We start from the raw sequence: 15,739 nt of genomic DNA, 5'->3' as shown, positions 1-15,739 counted from the left end.
TTATAGTATGTGCTCCAGACTCTTGGGCATTGTTTTCAAACAGGCCATTTGTGTTTATCCTTAATGAGCTAACAGAGACAGTTCCTTGGGAGGGGTCGCCATGGAAATGCTTCTTATTATGGTTAATTACTTACTGAACTGAGGGTGGTAGCAAGTCCTGTCTGTTACTAGGTTTGTTTTAAAATAAACTAATTTAATTTCCCAACATAAACACTAATTTTAAATAGGATACAATTGGAATAAAGCAAGTTTGAAGAAATGATTCTGGGGGATTTAAATGTCAGTTTCTTTAGCATCTATGTTCATATGTAGAATATCCTTCATAGATTATTTTAATATACAAGAATTTGTCCACATTTTTATTTAAATTCCAGTTAGTTAACATATAGGGTAATGTTGGTTTCAGGTACGGAATGTTGTGATTCATCACTGACATACAATACCCAATGCTCATCACTACAAGTGTCTTCTTTAATACCCATCACCTAATTCACCCATTCCCTCACTGACCTCCCTTCTAATAACCATCTATTTCTTCTCTATACATAAGAATCTTGTTCTTAGGTTCTCTCTCTACCCCCATGTTCATTTGTTTTGTTTCTTATTTGAAAATATGACAAATCATATGGTATTTTTCTTTCTCTGACTGCCTTATTTAGCTTAGTGTAATACATTCTAGCTCTATCCACATCATTGAAAATGGCAAGATTTCATTCTTTTATTTTTTTAAATTTTATTTTTTATTTTTTAAAAAGTTACATCCAAATTAGTATACAGTGAAACAATGATTTCAGGAGTAGATTCTTTAATGCCCCTTACCCATTTAGCCCATCCCCCTTCCCACAACCCCTCCAGTAACCCTCAGTTTGTTCTCCATATTTATGAGTCTCTTCCATTTTGTCCCCCTCCCTGTTTTTATATTATTTTTGTTTCCCTTCCCTTATGTTCTTCTGTTTTGTCTCTCAGTGTAATCATATGAATGAAGTCATATGATTTTGTTCTTTCTCTGACTAATTTCACTTAACATAATACCCTCCAGTTCCATGCATCTAGTTGCAAATGGCAAGATTTCATTCTTTTTGTTTGCCGAGTAATACTCCATTGCATATATATACCACATTTTCTTTATCCATTCATCCATCAAGGGCCGTTTGGGCTCTTTCCATACTTTGGCTATTGTTGATAGTGCTGCTATAAACATGGGGGTGCATGTGTCCCTTAGAAACAGCACACCTGTATATCGTGGATAAATGCCTAGTAGTGCAATTGCTGGCTCATAGGGTAGTTCTATTTTTAGTTTTTTGAGGAACTTCCATACTGTTTTCCAGAGTGGCTGAACCAGCTTGCATTGCACCAACAATGCAAAAGAGATACTTTTTCTCTGCATTCTCCTCGCCAACATGTGTTGTTGCCTGAGTTGTTAATGTTAGCCCTTCTGACAGGTGTAAGGTGGTATCTCCTTGTCGTTTTGATTTGTATTTCCCTGATGATGAGTGAAGTTAAGCAGTTTTTTCATGTGGCAGTTGGCCATCTGGATGTCTTCCTTGGAGAAGTGTCTATTTATGTCTTTTTCTCATTTCTTCACTGGATTATTTGTTCTTTGGGTGTTGAGTTTGAGAAGTTCTTTATAGATTTTGGATACTAACCCTTTATCTGATGTGTCGTTTCCAAATATCTTCTCCCATTTTGTCGGTTGCCTCTTAGTTTTGCTGATTGTTTCCTTCACTGTGCAGAAGCTTTTTATTTTGATGAGGTCCCAGTAGTTCATTTTTCCTTTGGTTTCCCTTGCCTCCAGAGATGTGTTGAGTAAGAAGTTGCTGTAGGTAAGATCAAAGAGGTTTTTGCCTGCTTTCTCCTCGAGGATTTTGATGGCTTCCTGTCTTACATTTAAGTCTTTCATCCATTTTGAGTTCAATTTTGTGTATGGTGTAAGAAAGTGGTCCAGGTTCATTCTTCTGCATGTCGCAGTCCAGTTTTCCCAGCACCACTTGTGACGAGACTCTCTTTATTCCATTGTATATTCTTTCCTGATTTGTCAAAGATTAGTTGGCCATGCGTTTGTGGGTCCATTTCTGGGTTCTATATTCTGTTCCATTGATCTGAATCTGAGTGTCTGTTCTTGTGCCAGTACCATACTGCCTTGATGAGTACAGCTTTGTAGTACAGCTTGAAGTCTGGGATGGTGATGACTCCTGCTTTGGTTTTCTTTTTCAAGATCACTTTGACTATTTGGGGTCTTTTCTGGTTCCATAGAAATTTTAGGATTATTTGTTGTAGCTCTGTGAAGAATACTGTTGTTACTTTGATAGGGATTGCATTGAATATGTAGTTTGCTTTGGGTAGGATTGACATTTTAACAATATTTGTTCTTCCTATCCAGGAGCATGGAATCTTTTTCCATTTTTTGTGTCTTCTTCAATTTCTTTCATAAGCTTTCTATAGTTTTCAGTGTATAGATTTTTCATCTCTTTGGTTAGATTTATTCCTAGGTATTTTATGGTTTTTTTATGCAACTGTAAATGGGATCGATTCCTTGATTTCTCTTTCTGTTGCTTCATTGTTGGTGTATAGGAATGCAACTGATTTCTGTGCATTGATTTTATATCCTACAACTTTGCTGAATTCATGAATCAATTCTAAGTTTTTTTGGTGGAATCTTTTCGGTTTTCCATATAGAGTATCATGTCATCTGTGAAGAGTGAAAGTTTGACCTCTTCCTGGCCAATTTGGATGCCTTTTATTTCTTTGTGTTCTCTGATTGCAGAGGCTAAGACTTACAATACTATGTTGAATAACAGTGGTGACAGTGGACATCCCTGTCTTGTTCCTGACCTTAGGGGAGAGCTCTCAGTTTTTCCCCATTTTGATGATATTAGCGTTGGGTCCTTCATATATAGCTTTTATGATCTTGAGGTATGTTCCTTCTATCCCTACTTTCTTGAGGGTTTATATTAAGAAAGGATGCTGTATTTTGTCAAATTCTTTCTCTGCATCTATTGAGAGGATCGTATGGTTCTTGTCCTTTCTTTTATTGATGTGATGAATCACGTTAATTTTTTTTTGCAGATATTGAACCAGCCCTGTATCCCAGGTATAAATCCCACTTGGTTGGGGTGAATAATTTGTTTCAATGTATTGTTGGAGCTGGTTGTCTAATATCTTGTTGAGGTTTTTGCACCCATGTTCATCAGGGAAATTGGTCTATAGTTCTCCTTTTTGTGGGGTCTCTGTCTGTTTTTGGAATCATGGTAATGCTGGCTTCATAGAAAGAGTTTGGACGTTTTCCATCCATTTCTATTTTTTGGAACAGTTTCAATAGAATAGGTATTAACTCTTCCTTAAATGTTTGGCAGAATTCCCCTGGAAAGCCATCTGGCCCTGGACTCTTGTTTTTTGGCAGATTTTTGATTATTAATTCGATTTCCCTCCTGGCTATGGGTCTGTTCAAATTTTCTATTTCTTCCCGTTTCAGTTTTGGTAGTGTATATGTTTCTAGGAATTTGTCCATTTCTTCCAGATTACCTATTTTATTGGCATATAATTGCTCATAATATTCTCTTATTATTTTAATTCTGTTGTGTTGGTTGTGATCTATCCTCTTTAATTCTTGATTTTATTTATTTGGGTCCTTTTTCTTCTTGGTCAAACTGGTTAGTGGTTTATCAATTTTGTTAATTCTTTCAAAGAACCAGCTTCTGGTTTCATTGATCTGTTCTACTTTTTTTTTTTTTTTGGTTTTGATACTATTAATTTCTGCTGTAATCTTTATTATTTCCTGTCTTCTGCTGATTTGGGTTTTATTTGCTGTTCTCTTTCCAATTCTTTATGGTGTAAGGTTAGTTGTGTATCTGATATCTTTCTTCCTTCTTTAGGAAGGCCAGGATTGCTATATACTTTCCTCTTATGACCACCTTTGCTGCATCCCAGAGGTTTTGGGTTGTGATGTTATCATTTTCATTGGCTTCAATATACTTTTTTAATTTTCTCTAATTTCTTGGTTGGCCTATTCATTCTCTAGTAGGATGTTCTTCAGTCTCTAAGTATTTGTTATCTTTTCAAATTTTTTCTTGTGGTTGATTTTGCATTTGATAGTGTTGTGGTCTGAAAATATGTACAGTATGATCTTGATCCTTTTGTACTTACTTAGGGATGATTTGTGTCCCAGTATATGGTCTATTCTGGAGAACATTCCATGTGCCCTAGAGAAGAATGTATATTCTATTCCTTTAGGATGAAATGTTCTGAATACATCTGTTAAGTCTATTTGGCCCAGTGTGTCATTCAAAGCCATTGTTTCCTTGTCGATTTTTTGATTAGATGATCTGTCTGTTGCTGTGAGTGGGGTGTTGAAGTCTCCTACTAATGTGGTATTAGTATTAATGAGTTTCTTTATGTTTGTGATTAATTGATTTATATATTTGGCACATACATGTTTACAATTGTTAGTCTTCTTGGTGCATGGTCCACCTAAGTATGATATAAAGCCCTTCTACATCTCTTGTTACAGTCTTTATTTTAAAGTCTAGATTGTCTGATATAAGGATTGCTACTCTGGCTTGCTTTTGTTGACCATTAGCACGATAGATGGTTCTCCATCTCCTGATTTTCAATGTGAAGGTATCTTTAGGTCTAAAGTGGGTCTCTTGTAAACAGCGTATAGATGGATTTTGTGGTCTTATCCATTCCGTTACCCTATGTCTTTTGATTGGAGCATTGAGTCCATTGACGTTTATGTTGAATACTGAAATATATGAATTTATTGCCATTATAATGTTTGTAGAGTTGGAGTTTCTGGTGGTGTTCTCTGGTCCTTTCTAATCTTTTTTTGCTTTTGGTATGTATGTATGTATGTATGTATGTATGTATTCATCTTTTCTCCCCTCAGAGAGTCCCCCTTAAAATTTCTTGTATGGGTGGTTTAGTGGTCACAAACTCCTTTAATATTTATTTGTCTGGGAAACTTTTTATCTCTCCTTCTATTTTGAATGGCAGCCTTGCTGGAGAAAGAATTCTTGGCTTCATATTTTTCTGATTCAGCACATTGAATATATCCTGCCACTCCTTTCTGGCCTGCCAAGTTTCTGTGGATGGGTCTGTTGTGAACCTCATCTATTTTCCCTTGTGGTTAAGGACTTTTTTTCCCTTGCTGCTTTCATGATTCTCTCCTTGCCTCAGTATTTGTGAATTTGACTATGATGTCCCTTGTTAATAATTGCTTTTTGTTGAATCTAATTGGAGTCTTCTGTGCTTCCTGGATTTTGATTTCTGTGGTTTTCCCCAGGTTCGGAAAGTTTTCTGCTATAATTTGCTCACAAAACCCTTTTATCCCTATTTCTCTCTCTTCCTCTCTGGGACCTCTATGATTCTGATGTTGTTCTTTTTTAATGAGTCACTGATTTCTCTAATTCTTAAATCATCTTCTTTTGCCTTAATCTTCCTCTTTTTTCTGTTTCATTATTCTCCATAAGTTTGTCCTCTATATCACTGATTCTCTCTTCTGCCTTGTCCATCCTTGCCACTGTGGCATCCATCTGTGATTGCAGCTCACTTATAGCATTTTTTATTTCATTCTGACTAGTTTTTACTTCTTTTATCTCTGCGGAAAGGGATTCTAATCTATTTTTGACTCCAGCTAGTATTCTCATTATCATGATTCTAAATTCTGGTTTAGACATCTTGCTTGTAACTGTGTTGGTTAAGTTCTTGGCTGTAATTTCTTCCTGCTCTTTCTTTTGAGGTGAATTCCTTCCTTTTGTAATTTTGAAGGGAGAAAAGGAATTAATGAGGTAGTAAAAAGTAAAATTAAAAAAAATAAAGTAAAAAATACCAAAATTATAAAATTAAACACACACACACACAAAATTGAATAAATGATGCTAGATCCTAGGTGTGTTTTGGTCTGGGTGTTGAACGTGGCTTGATAGATTAGAGAAAGAAGGGGAAAGAAGAAAAAACAAGGAAATCATTTGAAAATTTGAAAAAATGAAAACACTGATGTAGACTAAAATGAAATGATGGAAGTAAACTACAACTTGAAAAAACTACACCGAAGTAAAAATTATAGTAGAAAAACATTAAAGAAAAATATTTTTAATAAAAATTAAAAATAAGAATGAAATTTCTCTTTCTGTATTCAAGAAAAAGAAAAGAAACAAAAAAGAGAAAAAGGAAAAAGAAAAAAAGGAAATTGTTTGAAAATTTGAAAAAATGGATACACTGATATAGACTAAAATAATATCATGGAAGTAAAATAAAATATGAAAAAAAATATACACAATTTAAAAAATATAATAAAAAATTAAAGAAAAATATTTTTAATGAGTTGAAAATAAAAATAAATTTTTTCTCTTTCTGTATTCAAGAAAAAGAAATAAAAAAGAGAACAAAAAGAGAAAAAGAAAGACAGAAAGAAAATTGAATAGATGGACCTGCTAATAGACTGAAATATGACTGAAATTACATCATTTTCCCTTAGAAGTCAGACTATGAAGTGCTTTATAGTCCATAAACTAAGCAGGCGGTGAGACTTCTGTTCTTGAAGTGTGAGGTTGTCCCAGGTGGGCACGGCTTAGTGTAATGGCCCCATTCTCCACTTGATGGCATTGCTAGCTCACTGGGGTAGATTGTTGTGGTGCTTGTAGGTGCATATGCACATACACGGAAGTGGTGAAAATGGCATCACCCAGCCACCCAGTCTCTAGTATCGGAACTCTGTTCTTCCCGATCAGCAATTGCTCACCCATTCTTTGTTTTCAGATTTCGTCCACTCCTCACTTTTACACTGTCCATGACCAAGCCCTAGGCAGTACCTCTCTCCCGAGTTTTGTCTCAGATGTGGTTGTTTTCTCTGGCCCCTTACTTCTGAGGGACTGCAGCTTTGACCCTTTTCACCCCTCTGAGGAGGGTCTCACTGAGCAATAGCCAAATGCCAGCCATACCCAGGAAATTTCGCGTGACTGTGCTGCTGCCAATGCCCAGAGACTGCACCCAGGTGCCAGCCCACCCCAGAAAAAGTTTGTGAGATAGTGTAGCAGCAGCGTTTCTGGGATTATGGAAAATCACAACATGCATCTTGCACCAGGCTTCACCCCCAATGACCTTGTTCCAGCACAAGCAAATGTGGCTGTTCTCTGGGATCTGCTGGGCCCAGGTGGCCTCACAGCCTCTACCAAATGTCCTTCCAGCAGTGGAACCACTTCTCCACATGTGGCCTGAGAAAGTCCCGGATGCCACTCTCCTCCTGGGGATTCACCCTTCCCACCAGAGCACTGCCAGGTATTGAGCTGAGGAGTTCAGACTCTTCAGTCTCCCTGTTTACAGTCTTAATGGAATTTAAACCCTCTCCTTTCTCCTTTCTCCTTTTTTAGTTCAGTCCCTGCAGTTGTTTCCAATTTTCTACTTTCTCTCCATCTGCTTTTGGGGAGGGGTGCTTTTCCCGTATTCTCCCCACCATCTCCTTCCTCTCTCTGCATGCAAAAGCACCTCCCTGCCCTCCTCGGCTTCTCTCTCTCCATGCTGCATAGCTGCTGAGTTCTGTGGTTCAGGTTTTTCAGATTGTTGTGTTAATCCTCTAATCGGTTTTCTAGGTGTGCAGGATGGTTTAGTGTTGGTCTGGCTGTATTTCATAGACATGAGACACAGAAAAAACTTCCATGCTGTTTTGCCTTCTTGGCTCCCTCTCTGATTCATTTATCTCTAGTGTAGCTGAGTCTTTATATTTGAAGTGGGTTTTTATTTAAAAAAATTTTTTTTAACGTTTATTTTTGAGACAGAGAGAGACAGAGCATGAATGGGGGAGGGTCAGAGAGAGGGAGACACAGAATCTGAAACAGGCTCCAGGCTCTGAGCTTTCAGCACAGAGCCTGATGGGTGGCTTGAACTCACAAACAGCAAGATCATGACCTGAGCCGAAGTCAGACGCTTAACCTACTGAGCCACTCAGACACCCCTTAAAGTGGGTTTCTTATAGAGAATTTATAGTTTGGCCTATTTTTATATCTTCTTGGAGAATCTTTATCTTTTAATTGGGCCATTGACATGTTAGGCCATTGACATTTAAAGTGATTATTGACATAGCTAGATTAATACCTAGGATTTTCATTACTGTTTTCCATTCATTGGTCTTCTTTATTTCTTCTTTCCCTTACACACATTTTTTGCTCTTGCTGATATTAACTGAGCATTTGGTAAGATTCTACTTTCTCTCCCCTTTCTGTATATCAATTATTTTTCTTTCCATTGTTTTTCTGGTTGCCATAGAATTTGCAAGATACATTTAGAACTAATGTATGTCCACTTCCAAATCACACTATACCACTTCATTGGTAATGCAATTACCATATGGCAGAGTATTCCCAATTGCTCCCTTCTACCTCATAACATTGTTGTCATTTATTTTACTTATCCCAAAACTATAATTACTGAATACATTGTTGCTTTTATTATTTTGAAGAAACTAGTGTCTGTTACATCAATTAAGAATCAGAAGAATAAAACATTTTATTTTACCTTCATTTGTTCCTTCTCTAACATTCTTCTATTCATTTTCTAAAGGTTTTTATTTAAATTTCAGTTAGATAACATCAGTGTGTACTTTTAGTTTCAGGTGTACAATTTAGTGATTCAGCACTTACACGCAACACCCAGTGCTCATGATGACACATGCACTCCTTAATATCCATCACATATTTAACCAATCTCCCCACACACCACTCCTCTGGTATCCACCAGTTTGTTCTACAGTTAAGAGTCTGTTTCTTCGATTGCCTCTCTTTCTATTATTTTGTCCCTTTGCTCACTTGTTTTGTTTCTTAAGTTCCATATATGAATGAAATTATATGGTATTTGTCTTTTTCAGACTGACTTATTTCCATTAGCATTTATAAACTCTAGCTCCATCCATGTCATTTAAAATGGTGAGATTTCATTCATTTTTATGGCTGAATAATATTCCATGGTGTATATATACCACATCTTCTTTATACACTCATCTACTAATATCTATGGGCTGCTTCCATAATTTGGCTATTGTAAGTAATGCAGCTATATACATAGGGATGCATGTATCCCTTTGAGTTAGCACAAGTAGTAATTTATCTGACATCGTCTGTAGCAACACTTTTCTAGATATGTTTCCAGAGTCAATTGAAGTAAAAATGAAAGTAAACTTTTGGAATTAGATCGAAATAAAAAGCTTCTGCATGGCAAAGGAACAATCAATAAAATTAAAAGACATTGTATGTAATGGGAGAAGATGTTAGAAAGACACATATCCAATAAAAAGCTAGTATCCAAAATATATAAAGAAATTGCACAACTCAACACCTAAAAAACAAATAACCCAACTAAAAAATGGGCATAAGAAATGAACAGACATTTCCCTAATGAAGACGTCCAGATGGCCAAAGATACATGAAAAGATGATCAACATCACTCATTACCAGGGAAATGCAAATCAGAACTACAATGAAATATCACCTCACATTTGTGATAATGGCTAAAATCAAAACCCCAAGAAATAACACGGGTTGGCCAGGATGTAGAGAAAATGGAACCTTTATGTACTGTTGATTGGAATGCAAACTGGTACAGCCTCTGTGGAAAACAGTATGGAGGTTCCTCAGAAAGTTATGAATAGACCTACTCCATGATCCAACAATCACACTTCTGGGTATTTACCCCAAAACTGTGAAATCACAGTTTTAAAGTATTTCTTTGAGCACCTGCATGGCTCAATCGGTTAAGCGACTGACTTTGTCTTAGGTCATGATCTAATGGTTCGTGGGTTTGAGCCCCACATCAGGGTTCATGCTTATAGTGCAGAGCCTGCTTGGGATTCTCTCTCCTCTCTCTTTGTCCTCCTCTGCTTGTATTCTCCCTCTCAAAATAAATAAATAGGCACCATCTGATTATTTTATTCATTATTATAGTTACATATTGAAGAGTTCCATTTTTAGGTGAAATATATTTAGTAAAAAATGAAACATTTTTCATTTTAATGTTTAAACTACACTTCAGTAACTAAGTTATCATGTCCTATGTGGTAGCTACTATTATATTTATACTGTAATCAAGAGGAAATAACTAGCCTCCTGTATAGTGATATCAAGTTTAAAATGTAGTAATTGACTGCTAAAAGTATATCCCACCTAAGGAATAAATAGTATTGAGATTTCAGACACTTGAGAAAGCATAATGGGACTGTTATGGGATGCTTTATTTCAAAACCCCACAAACATTTTGTAAGAGGCTGTTTATTGATACAGCCCAACAGTGATATTTTCTGCTTTCTTCAGTTCCTTTATGATCTGTGTTCCTATTCTGGGATTCAGAGTTTTCCAATGAGTTTTTCTCAAATTGTGCTACATGTTATTTACTCTAAAAAAGAGGCCAATAAAATCAGAAGGAAAGTGTTTGAGAAGTGTTAAACATGGTCAAGAGTGTACTTTGGAGTCATCACAAATTTAATGTGTTAACTTTCCTTCTCACACGCCAAAACTTCAAGAATAATATTTGGCTTTCCCAAATTTGTTTAACTATGTATTCTTTTAAAAACTGCTGTTAATATATACTGGATCAGGGTCAGAAGATAGTTTGAGACATATTTCTTTAAACATTAGCTACTAAACACATTTGTTAAACTCATTGCTTTGCACATGACACATTCTTACACGAGCCTATGATATAGGTTTTAACCATGGGTAATACTTTTAATTATTTAAAAACATTTATTAAGAGCCTATTCCTTAGCTCCTATTGTGCTGACTTTTTAGGCTACCAAGTAAGATAAAAGGATCTCATTGTTTTTTCCCCCTTATTTTCCTTTTTTTTTTTTTTTGAGAAAGAAGTAGTCGTTCAAAGCAATATAAAGTCTCAAGTGGTCAGTACTATGAAAGAAGTGCACATAATGACACAGAAGACCTTGTTTTTAACAGAGAAATGGTCATTCCAGGGAATCAGCCTACCTCCAAAAGAGTGTATTTCCTTGTGTCCAACAACCAACAGCAGAATCATAGTGTCCTTTCATTCATGTCTACAAAGAAAAGTTTATTGCAATGCACATAATAGAAATTAAACAGTGAATTAGTTTATTATGATTAATTAATTAGTGATTGTAAACATATATTTCTATATTAGAGGCTTGTGCAGTATGAGTCAGTGGATTTTGTTCTTGCTATTTGAAAGGGAAAGTGGAAGCACACAATGGCACCACGATGGACAGATGTGTGAATACATTACATAAAAGTAATTAGTTGGTAGAAAAATAATTACATATTTACCTCAAATATAAGAAAAAAATGAGAGTTTTGTAAGGGTGGGGAGTAAGGCAATATGAAAAAGTGACAGACTTATAATGAATTAATATTACTGGTAAAATCAATAGAATTCCCCCTCTCACATCATATCTTTCTGCTTCATAACTTCTATCTCAGAATTGATGATGTGATAGCCAATTTATTTTCTATTCTTCTCACGGATCTTATCCACGTTATCCTCCATTTTCTTTCCTCTTAATGTCTAATATTCTGATTATTAAGTGATTTATCTACTTCATCTTTTGAGTACCTACCAAATACACCTAATATGCTAGGGAAATTAATCCCCCAGTAAAGACTACATGACTCTCATTACCGGAATGTGTCTGTAAAATATGTCTGTGTACCAGTCTGTGTACCAGACTACACAGAAGTCTCTCAAGATTTGGACTTGGAGGGTAATATGCTAAGTGACATAAGTGAGGCAGAAAAAGATAAATACAATATGATTTAATTTAAATGTAGAAGCTAAAAATCAAAACTAGTGAACAAACAAAAACAACACAACAAGAAATAGGCTCATAAATACAGAGAACCAACTGGTTGTTTCTAGTGGGGTGAAGGTCGGGGGTAGACAAATTAAATAAAGATTAGGAGGCACAAACTTCTAGTTATAAAGTAAGCAAGTCAAAGTGATGAAAATCATAGCATGGGGAATACTGTCAATAATATTGTAATAATATTCTAGGGTGACGGATGGTGACTACACTTACCATGGTGAACAGTTGATAAGGTATATGATTTTTGAATCACTGTTGTATACCTGAAACTAATACAACATTATATATCAATTATACTTCAATGAATATAAAAACAATAAGAGTTGATTAGCAAATATGCCCATAGTTTCATATCCATAATAGCAAGGTGGTAAACTGTGGTCTATATTACTTGCATTATATGGCTGAAATCAACAACACCAGAAACAACAGGTGTTGGCGAGGATGTGGAGAAAGGGGAACCCTCTTGCACTGTTAGTGGCTATATTTTCTAAAGTGCATTACAGAGCATCAGGAAGAATGTATATGGGTGAATTGGATAATCAGCAAGTCTAAGTAAAGGATAGTGATAATAGGAGTGTGAAAAAGGAGCCATGGAGCAATGGAAGGTAGCAAAGAGAAATGATTAGATGTCTTAGTAATGGTTTTTATATGGAAAATGATGGAGGCTATGGTGAAAGATAGGATCCATGGTTTCTGATTTGCACATGTAGACAACAGGTGACCGCTTTCAGTAAAATAGTGAGCTTTAGAAGTGGTCTTTGTCTCAAAAGAAGAGAAGATGCTTGCCCTAGATGTGTTGAATTGGAAATACTTATATACTCAACAATAGAAGACAGTGGATATGGTGGTGTGGAAATTTTAAAAAGGCACATTATGAGAAATGCAATTGTTTTCATTTCTCTTTACATCTTAAATTTTGTATTATTTTTCTTGATAAAAGCAAATTTTTAAACACCATAGATTTAAATTTGTTCCCTTTACCATTTATTTGAAATAATAAATGCCACATCAACATTATATAAGAGCCATATTCTGTACATATGTTTGAAATTATTTTAGCTTGATGCTATAACTTCTTTGCTGAAATTATTTTGATTTGCTAACTGGATACACCCTAAACTTTTCAGACGACATTTCCAGGTTCAATTTGTGTGTGTGTGTGTGTGTGTGTGTGTGTGTGTGTGTGTGGTGTGTGTGTGTGTGTGTGTGTTTTACTCCATATTTTAATACTATTAAACTAATTTTATTTAATATGAAAATATTAAATGTATAATATAAAAATATAAAATATAATATGAAATTCTTTGTTTTGTAAGCATTTCTTTGTTGCATAAATATTGATTCATCTGTATCCTTACATTGCAAACTGAAATAATCACTTTACTATCCGAGTTTAAGAGCATTTTCTTCAGCAAACAGAGTACTTCTTCAGGAGGAACTGTTGATCATTTTTCCTATGGTCTAGAGCTATCTAATGGAAATTAACATTTATTGAGTGACAGCCAAAGGAACGAATTAATTCAGATCAGTATTAGAAATAAAAAAGACTACTATTAACATTCCTACAAATAATTAGCATTTTAGAGAAAGTCCCTCATGCTTGTGGCAGAACATGAGACAAATAAGGATTTGAATAAAGGAGAAAAAAAGGAGAAATTCTATCTGTGGGGAATAGAAGGATGAATTAAAAATAGAGCAGGAAAGGCGTGCCTGGGTGGTTTAGTTGGTAAGCAGTCCAACTTCGGCACAGGTCCTGATGTCATGGTTAGTGTGTTTGAACCCGATGTGTGAGCCCTGCCTCAGGCTCTGTGCTGACAGTTCAGAACCTGGAGCCTGCTTTGGATTCTGTGTCTCCCTTTCTGCCCCTCCCCAATTGTGCCCTCTCTCTAGAAAATAAATCAATATTAAAAATAAAGAAAAGAAGGGCCAACATGGCAGAGAAGTAGGGGGATCTGTACTTCCTGTGTCTCCCATACAAAGAATGGCTGAAGCCAAAGGATTTTGAACCCCAAGAGGCTGGGAGGAAAAGAGACTGCATCTACCAGGAAGAAAAGGGTACAACTTGAGACACCATAGTTTGTTTTGTTTGTGTGTTTCTGTGTTTTTGTCTCCTATTTGTCTTTTTGTTTTCCTTTACATAGCTACTTCAAGGAAAATGTCAAAGCACACCTGGTGGAGAGTACAAAACATCACTACGAGTAAGGAAACAAAATAACCAAAGTCACAACAACAGAGAGCAAGTAAAAATCTCCAAAAAACACCTCCTGAAAGGACAGGCCATGGACAGTGTATCTCCCCCCCCCCCCCGCTTTAATACAGCAGTGCTCACAGGTACAGAACACATAACACGTTTTAAAAGTCATAAGGTACAGAAAACTAGCCAAAATGATGAAACAGATGAATTCTCTTCAAAAGAAACTCCAGGAAGTAGCGACAGCTAACAAATTGATCAAAACAGATTTAAGCAATATAGCTGAACAAGAATTTAGAATAACAGTCATAAGATTATTCACCAGGCTTGAGAAAAGCATAGAATACAGCAGAGAATCTACTGATACAGAGATCAAGGAACTAAAAATAGTTATGATGAATTAAAAAATGTTATAAATGAGGTGCAAAATAAAATGGAGGCAGCCATAGCATGGATTGAGGAGGCAGAGGGGAGAATAGGTGAATTAGAAGATAACATTATTGAAAAAGAGGAAGCTGAGAAAAATAGAGATAAAAAATCCAAGAGTACAAGGGGAGAATTAAACAACTCAGTGATTCAATCAAATGGAACAATATCCATATCTTAGGAATTCCAGAAGAAGAGAGAGAGAAAGGGGCTAAAGGTACACTTGAACAAATCATAGCTGAGAACTTCCCGCATTTGGGGAAGGAAACAGGCATTCAAATCCAAGAGGCACACAGAACTCCCTTCAGACCTAACTTGAATCGATCTTCTGCATGACATTTCATAGTGAAACTGGCAAAATACAAGGATAAAGAGAAAACTCAGAAAGCAGCTAGGGATAAACAGGCTCTAACTTACAAAGGTAAACCCATAAGAGTGATAGCAGACCTATCTACTGAAACTTGGCAGGCCAGAAAGGAATGGCAGGAAATCTTCCATGTGATGAACAGAAAAAATATGCAGCCGAGAATCCTTTATCCAGCAAATCTGTCATTCACAATAGAAGGAGAGATAAAGATCTTCCCAAACTAACAAAAACTGAAGGAATTCATCACCACTAAGCCATCCCTACAAGAGATCCTAAGGGGGATTCTGTGAATGAAATGCTGCAAGAACCACAAAATACCAGAGACATCACTACAAGCATGAAACCTACAGACATCACAATGACTCTAAACGCATATCTTTCTATAATCAAACTGAATGTAAATGGACTAAATGTTCCAACCAAAAGACATAGGGTATCAGACTGGATAAAAAAAAACACACCCATCCATTTGCTGTCTACAAGAGACTCATTTTAGGCCTGAGGACATCTTCAGATTGAAAGTGAGGGGATGGAGAACTATCTATCATGCTACTGGAAGTCAAAAGAAAGCTGGGAGTAGCCATACTTATATCAGACAAACTGGACTCTCATTAAAGGCTGTTACAAGAGATGAAGAAGGGCATTATATAATAATTACAGGGTCTATCCATCAGGAAGAGTTAACAATTATAAATGTCTATGCGTTGAATACGGGAGCCCCCAAATATATAAAAAAATCACAAACATAAGCAACCATATTGATAAGAATGTGGTAATTGCAGGGTACTTTAATACTCCACTTACAACAATGGATAGATCATCTAGACACAGGATCAACAAAGAAGCAAGGGCTCTGAATGATACATTGGATCAAATGGACTTGAAAGGCATATTTATATTTCTGCATCCCAAAGCAACAGAATATACTTTCTTCTCA

The sequence above is a fragment of the Prionailurus viverrinus genome, chromosome B2 (assembly GCF_022837055.1).
Source record: "Prionailurus viverrinus isolate Anna chromosome B2, UM_Priviv_1.0, whole genome shotgun sequence".
NCBI classification, from domain to species: Eukaryota; Metazoa; Chordata; class Mammalia; order Carnivora; family Felidae; genus Prionailurus; species Prionailurus viverrinus.
The sequence above is the reverse complement of the archived record's forward strand: the minus strand, read 5'-3'. Positions refer to the sequence as shown.